The following is an 8,019-nucleotide window of genomic DNA, read 5'->3' on the forward strand; positions in this document are numbered from 1 at the left end:
AGAGTTCAGTATTTTTTCTTCATCTGATTACATGTTATTCCTTTTTTGATGACTGTGAAGTTTTAGAATTTCTAAAACCAGAAAATGTGTCTCTTAATTTTGTTCTGTATTAAAGTTATTTTGAATATTTTTGGTTCTTTGATTGTCATGGAGATTTTCAAATCATCATGTCAATTTCCAATAAAAAGTATTTACAAAGACTGCTACTGGGTTGATATTTTAACTTTTTTTTTATTTCTTTGCTGTGTATTCCTAAGGTTTTATATGTTGGGATTTAATTTCCAATTCATCTAGTAATATTGTTTGTTTATTTATTTTTTTTCCAATGGAGTAAATAGATTTATTTTTTGCTCAGAGCTGGGAAAACACTTCCCAGCACCCACCCCATATAAGCATATACCTTAGTGTACACCGCAGTACAGCAATGTCAGCAGCCCAACCAGAAAGTGAAAAAAAAAAGACAAGCAGCATTATTTATGGTGAAAAAGTGTATATTTAGAATTAGCCGGCTGGGCTCAGTTTAGATGATTCCAATCTTGTTGGCAACATCCAGAGCATCATAATCAGGAGCCAACCGAACATACGCCTTCTTCTCTTCGTCGGGCCTTATGAGGGTGTTGACTTTGGCCACATCGATGTCATAGAGTTTCTTCACAGCCTGTTTGATCTGGTGTTTGTTGGCCTTGATGTCCACAATGAACACCAGTGTGTTGTTGTCTTCTATCTTCTTCATGGCTGACTCGGTGGTCAGGGGGAATTTGATGATGGCATAGTGGTCAAGCTTGTTCCTCCTGGGCGCGCTCTTCTGGGGGTATTTAGGCTGCCTTCGTAGACGCAGGGTCTTGGGACGCCGAAAGGTGGGCAATGTGCGGATCTTCTTCTTTTTGTGGCTGTGGACGCCTTTCAGCACTGCCTTCTTGGCTTTCAAGGCCTTCGCTTTAGCTTCGGCTTTGGGAGGGGCAGGAGCTTCCTTCTTCGCTTTCGGCGCCATCTTGACGAAAAGGCTGTTTATTTTTATTTGTGTGTGCATATTCCACTTGTTTCTATTTGCACTCAGCACATCCAGGTGCCCCCTGAGGCCTGAAGAGGCAGATGAATCCCCTCCATCTGGAGTTACAGGTGGCTATCAGTCCCCTGATGTGAATGTTGGGAACCAAACCAGGTCCTTCACAAGAATGGCAAATACTCTTAGCCACTAAGCCATCTCAGTCTAGACCAGAATCTAGCTATATTTGGGGGGACTTTTTCTAGCAATTATTGAGGAAACACTTTTCAAATGTGTAATCATTATTAACTTATTTACCTTTGTTTCCATTGATTTAGATTTGTACAGTTTGAAATTCTGTTACAGCTTAAAACATTAAGAGTATTTTGTCTTATTGCCTAGTTTTCCTTTTGAATATTTTACTCATCCTTTTTCAAATGTATTTTTAATTGAAATAGAATTATATCACTTTTCCCTTCGTTTTTCTCCCTCCATCCTCTCCTGGCTACCCTTCCTCCAACTCTTCCTGTGTCTTGGATACCCTCTTCTTCTGTGAATATTTTGCTACAGATGTGTGTATACTCTCTCTCTTCTCCCTCCCTCTCTCTCTCTCTCTCTCTCTCTCTCTCTCTCTCTCTCTCTCTCTCTCTCTCTCTCTCTCTCTCTCTGTGTGTGTGTGTATGTGTGTGTGTATAACCTGCTGAGTCTGTTTCTGTTGTTTGTGTATCTATGGTTTTAGGGCTGACCACTCTGCTTTGTTCAACCATATGGGGATTCATCTCTGGCAGATCTAATTCTCCTTCTCCCAGGAGTCATTCATTGCCTCTTCATTTTTAGGGCTAGAACTCCATGAACAAACAACCACTTTGTAAGATAAATTTAATGTTCATATGAACACTTTCTTTAGGACAGTGTTGGCATGGGATGCCTATTTTTTTTTACTTTTAAATTTATGTGTAGTTTTAATTTTGAGATAGTTTTTAACTATAGTCTTTATGTTGTCTTAATTTTTAACACAATTTGTCAATTTCTGCTTATAAGTTGAGTGTTTTTTATTTCCATTTATGCATCAATTATATTGGGTTAAAATCTTTAAATTTGCATCTTACTTTAAGTTTTGAGATTTGTGAGCTCAGTTAGGAAAGTTTGTAGGAATTAAGACACTAGAAATAATCCAAGATAATGTGAGGGTCAGAGGCCTTACGGAGCAAGGGTTAGAGTAGAACATGAATGTTATGAAAGTAGAGGGGCTAAATATTTAACAGGGATTGGAATTATGGCATAGGAGCGAAAATAAAGTATGGGGTTTGGTTAATAAAAAAACTAAAGATGTATAAAAATTCCTCTTTTTGGATCCTACTACTTTGTAAGCTAATTTAAAAGTATGGTGAGGTCTTGTTAGATGGCTGAGAAGCTAATTTAAAAGTATAGATGGCTGAGTGGTTGATGTGGGAGTCCCCTCTGCGTGCTATGATTACCATTAATGAATAAAGATACTGTCTTGGCCTGTTGATAGGGCAGAACTTAGGTAGGCGGGAGGACTGGACTGAATGCTGGGAGAAAGAAGGGCGAAGTTAGGGAGACACCATGGATCTGCTGCTGGAGATAGACATGCTGAAACTTTGTTGGTAGGCCACGAACTCGTGGTGATAAAAAGATTAATGGAGATGGGTTAAATTAAAAAGTAAAAATTAGACCGTGGAGACGTGTCTGTGTGTGTTATACTGTCTCTTTTCTTTCCCTATTACTATTTGAAAGCTGTCTTCTGCATAGTATACTTTCTGATAAAGGGTCTATGTTTTATGTTTTGCATTATTTTGGAAACAATAATGGACACTAAATTGTTTTTTTTTTTCCAGGATAGTCGGGCAGTGGTGGCGCACGCCTTTATTCCCAGCACTCAGAAAGCAGAGACAGGTGATCTTTGTAAGTTCAAGGCCAGCCTGGTCTACACTAGTTCCAGGACAGGCTCCAAAGCTACAGAGGAAACCCTGTCTCGAACTCCCCAAAACAAACAAATAAACAAACAAACAAACAAACAAACAAACAAACAAACAAACAGTATGATGTCCAGAGAGAGGCAGAAGGGATTCAGGGGAAAAGTAACCAATCAAACAGAAAAAACAAAACCAAAAGCCAAAAACAAGATTTGGTTTAATATTGCAACAATAGAAAACAAACCCAAGCACTACACACTAACAAACATACTACAACCCAGGAAAGGGGACATGCAGAGGCTACAGTCATAAGCTAAATCTTTACAGGGGATCACAGAACTGCCTATGACCCCGTTGTGGCGGTGGCAGTACAAGCAAGTACTATATCTGGAGATGCCAGTTCCCACCCCAGCAAAACCTTATTTTCACACAACAGTAAAAGGCATAGTCACTTAAGAGTATGCAGTCCTCACAAGGAAGAGGTGGACCTGCTGCATTTTGGTGTCTTCACTGGCTCTTTTTCCAAGCTGCTAGTACTACAGCAGCAAATAACAAACAAGGCCTCATGGCTTCTGGCTGATCCGGGCACCTTCAAGGGCACAGGTGTGAATTCCCATCAGTCTCAGTCTTGGCTGCAGTTCCGTATCTCACTCCAAGGAGTAGGCAATGGCAGCAGCTACTCACACCTGAGATTCCCTTTATCCTTGGAGGCTCTTATTGAGGATCCTGTTCTTGTGAACACACGTGGGGCACAGCATGTTATCCTCCAGGTGTGGGGGCGGAAAGGTGCAGGCTGGCAGCAGGAAGAGGGCAATCACTTTCCCCTTCTTCTCAGGTACCTAGGCTTGTCCAGCGTGGAACTGAAGCTGAACCCAACCTCTTGAGTCTGCTGGAAGACTTCTCCCATAGACCACACACCACAGATCCCCGGATGTCTTGGGTGTTGTAATGGACTGCAGGGCCTCGTTCTTGTTAGCATTGGCTGCAATCCTCGACCAAGACGCCAACACTGCCTCAGAGGCGGTTGTGGTCACAACCGCTGTGCTGACCTCTTCATAGAGGACAGGAGGTTCAGTAAGGGCGGGCATCTGCTCCTCGGGTACAGGGACCATTTCAAGAGGCACTATCACCTAAGGACAAGACTCTTGTCCCTCCTCCGTCTCCGTCTTAAATTTTTTCCTACGCATCTTCACCCTGGCCTCTCTCTCTCGGTGTGTCAGGAATGTTCTCTAATTCAGTCATTTGTTTGGGGTAAGAACTTGCAAGGAGTCGTTTGTAAGTCTCTAATTTCTGGCCTTTGCTGCTCAGCTTCTGCTTCTTGCACCATTCCCGCAAAATGTCTCGGTGAATCAGGTTCACTGGGGGCAGATAATCCGGTAGAGGAGGGACTGGTATTTTCCTAGGAGAGGGTTTTGGAGTCTCAGCATCTTCTGCTTTCTTGTTTGATTTACAATCGTCCTCTTTTGCTGTCTTGTTTGCTCTTTTTTTCTTTGCAGGGGGCTTTGCAAAGGATGTGCTCGGTTGACTAGACATCAGGCAGTCCACTTCTCTTGGCTCTCCTGTGCTGCTCAACTCCTTGTTTCCAAGCATCCTCCATCTTTGAATTAGGTGAAACCGCCGAAAGAAAATTCTTCCACCTTCCAAATGACCTCTGGCCTCAGGCAGCTTTTAGAAATCTCCTCCTACTTCCTAAATTGTTTTTAAATATACATTATGATCATTTTTTCTTTATACCAAAAAAATCACAAGTATCAAAATATTTGGTATTTTCCACAGCTCTTAAAAGTGGGGGGCCTGTCTCCTCTGTTTGTACTTTATTCTTGAACTGTTCGTTTGCTTATGCATTTATTTAGTTATTGAGGCCAGGTCTCAAGTATTGCAGGCAGTCATCCCACATTTTATGTAGCCAAGGGTTACCTGAACTTATGGGTATCTCGGAGAGCCTGCAACTTTCAAAAGTTGTGATTACAAGTGTGCTTTACTGCACACAGTTGTAGGAGCAGCTGAGGATGGAAATCATGGCATCAAGCAAGCACCCTTCCATCTGAGCTACATCACAAGCCACACATTCAAGGATTTTTATGCTGAATCCTCTTGCAAACTAAGAATCAAGGACTCCAGCATAATTAATATTATCTTGAAAGCCTACCATCATTGAGATCATGTTTCTTTGATAAAGCCATATATTCAAATGTAAGTTTTAATACAGTAATAATACACTACATTTGGATCCAGGACTGTATATGATCTTGTTTATGGTTGACTTCTCTCCCAAATATTTTCAGGGAAAGACACAAACAAGACTCTTAGCTTTTGTTCACAGTAAAGATTTTTTTAAACTTTATTCTCCTGGTGTACAGTTTTTTTTTTTTTTTTTTTGGATTTTTTGAGACAGGGTTTCTCCGTAGCTTTTTTGGTTCCTATCCTGGAACTAGCTCTTGTAGACCAGGCTGGCCTCAAACTCACAGAGATCCACCTGCCTCTGCCTCCCGAGTGCTGGGATTAAAGGCATGTGCCACCACTGCCCGGCTGTGTACAGTTTTTTTAAAAGTGCAATCAGGACCCTGTGATTTTTTAAATTTTTATTGACCCTTATAATAGCTTCAGGAATGGTTCAGGGGAAAGAGTTCTTAAGCATTTTCTGTGCAAACCTAATCATGTGGCTTCATTAATAGGATCCTGTGGTGGAAGGAGAGAAGAGGCTCCCAGTGTTCCCAAGTCACTGGAGCTTCAGATCCACCAAATGATGCATGTGACCTCTCCTCTCCTCTCCTCTCCTCTCCTCTCCTCTCCTCTCCTCTCCTCTCCCCTCCCCTCCCCTCCCCTCCCCTCCCCTCCCCTCCCCTCCCCTCCTATCTCCTTTCCTCTCCTCTTCTACTGTTGTGAGATTATCTATTTCCTGTGTTTTCATGGGTGTAGCTAACTTCCTCCAGTTAGAGTTTTCCTTCTAGTACTTTCTGTAAGCCTGGATTTGTGGATAGGTATTGTTTAAATCTGTTTTTGTCATGGAATATCTTGGTTTCTTCATCTATGGTGATTGAAAGCTTTGTTGGTTATAGTAGTCTGGGCTTGCATATGTGGTCTCTTAGTGTCTGCACCACATATGTCCAGGACCTTCTGGCTTTCAGAGTTTCTATTGAAAATTCGGGTCTAATTCTGGTAGGTCTGCCTTTATATTTACTTGGCCTTTTCATTTGCAGCTCTTTATGAAGGAGAAAAGGGGGGATATAGTATAAAAATATTGGTTAAAAGAGTGGTTTTTGAGTCTACTTTTAAACAACCACTAGTCTCAAATATTTTATAGTGATGGTATAGATTTTTGTATATTGATACAAATTTAAGGCTATTTTTTTCTTATATTGTATATATGCTTCTATTCTTATTTATTGTATTGTTACTATGCAGCTCATTTAAAAATGTAAAGCTATTTTTGATAATAAAGAAACACAGGTTAATAGTCATCTATAACAATCAAATATACAGTAATATTAAGTATGTTTTCAAGGACATATAGAGATATATTTTAAATAGATAGGTAATCTTCAAACACTTCAAAGACTTACAGGCAATAAAGCATTTAAAATGCTTTAAAAACATAAGGCTTCTCATTACAGTGAGACATATGTGCTCCTGGAAGCACCAATCTACTTCAAGAAACAAAAATGGACATCAAAGAACTTCCATACAGAATTTACACTCTCATGGCAAAAGGTAGCCAATTGGACAAGAAACCATCCTTGCTTTGATTGTTGACAGTATGACCAAACTGGACAAGCAGGACACACACCAATAAAAATGACTGTCCAGCATTGTCAAGACAAGATAGGATAGTCTTTCAAAAATCCTGCCTTTCAGAAAAGCTTATCAAAACTGTAGGACAAAGCCTTCTAGACCTGTAGGAGAAAGACTGATGCCCTAACATTGTAGAGGAACCATGGGGTAACTGTACAGACAACTAGATGTTTCCATAATTTCTATAATTTTGAATGTTGATTTCTCTGCACTTCCTGCCTACTCAAGTAATAGTGTATCTTTCTTGGGTCTCTGACAGGGATTGAGAAATAGATAATTATGATGAAACATTTATCAAATGTTGAGAAATATAAAAACTTAAGCTGTTTATCTAAAAAGATGTCTTAAGGTCTAGAAGAATAGTTTTAGGATGGAAATACAAGTTATAACAAAAATGCTTTAGGTATAAAACTTTAAACTAAGATAGGATAGATAGAGGAATATTTTCTCTAAAATCCCCCACAAATGGAAAGGAATTATAAATGTCTTACCTGATAATCATTCTTATTGTATATAGTTTTACTGTTTTAGAGTTAAAAATATTTCTTTTTTTATTTAGACAAAAAAGAGAAAATAGTGTGGAATAGTATTTTACACTGTATGAAGATATGTCACTATGAATGGTATGATAAAAAGCTTACCGGCATATAGGTAGGCAGGAGGCATAGGCAGGACTTCTGGACAGACAGACATCTGGGAAGAAGAAAGACCAGACACAGAGGGAGCAAGGCATGCAAGCTGAGAGGTAAAAGCCATGAGCCATGAGGCAGCACATAGATAAATAGAATTGGGTTAAGTTAGAAAGAAGCCTAAGCTATAGGCTGAGCATTAATAATTAATCAGAGGTGATGGAGGAAGGTCATTGGTTAAGTAATAAAGAAACTGCTTGGCCTCATAGGTTAAAACATAGGTGGAAGGAGTAAACAGAACAGAATGCTGGGAGGAAGAGGAAGTGAGCTCAGACTCGACAACTCTGCTCTCTGAGGCACACGCGACCCAGGACGGACGTAGGCTAGAATCTTCCCAGTAAGCGCACCTAGCAGTGCTACACAGATGATTAGAAATGGGCTACATTAATATGTGAGAATTAGCCTAGAAGAGGCTAGATAGAAATGGGCCAAGCAGTGTTTAAAAGAATACAGTTTATGTGTTGTTATTTCGAGGCATAAGCTAGCCAGGCAGCTGGGGTACCAGGGACACAGCCCCACAGCTCCTACTACAACACAGAGGTCTCTGTGTAGTTATTTGGGAGATGGTGGCCCAAAGGAAAGGTCAACTACAGGGTAACTCATCACTTCTTCTTAT

General features: G+C 40.4%; 2 pseudogenes; both read right to left on the reverse strand.

The window, feature by feature from the left end:
• Window positions 1-470: 470 nt before the first annotated feature.
• On the reverse strand, window positions 471-999 carry LOC142847214 (large ribosomal subunit protein uL23 pseudogene; annotated as a pseudogene).
• A 2,207-nt stretch (window positions 1,000-3,206) lies between these two features.
• Window positions 3,207-4,512, reverse strand: LOC142846678 (developmental pluripotency-associated protein 4-like; annotated as a pseudogene).
• Window positions 4,513-8,019: the final 3,507 nt, after the last annotated feature.

The sequence above is a fragment of the Microtus pennsylvanicus genome, chromosome 3 (genome assembly GCF_037038515.1).
Source record: "Microtus pennsylvanicus isolate mMicPen1 chromosome 3, mMicPen1.hap1, whole genome shotgun sequence".
NCBI lineage: Eukaryota > Metazoa > Chordata > Mammalia > Rodentia > Cricetidae > Microtus > Microtus pennsylvanicus.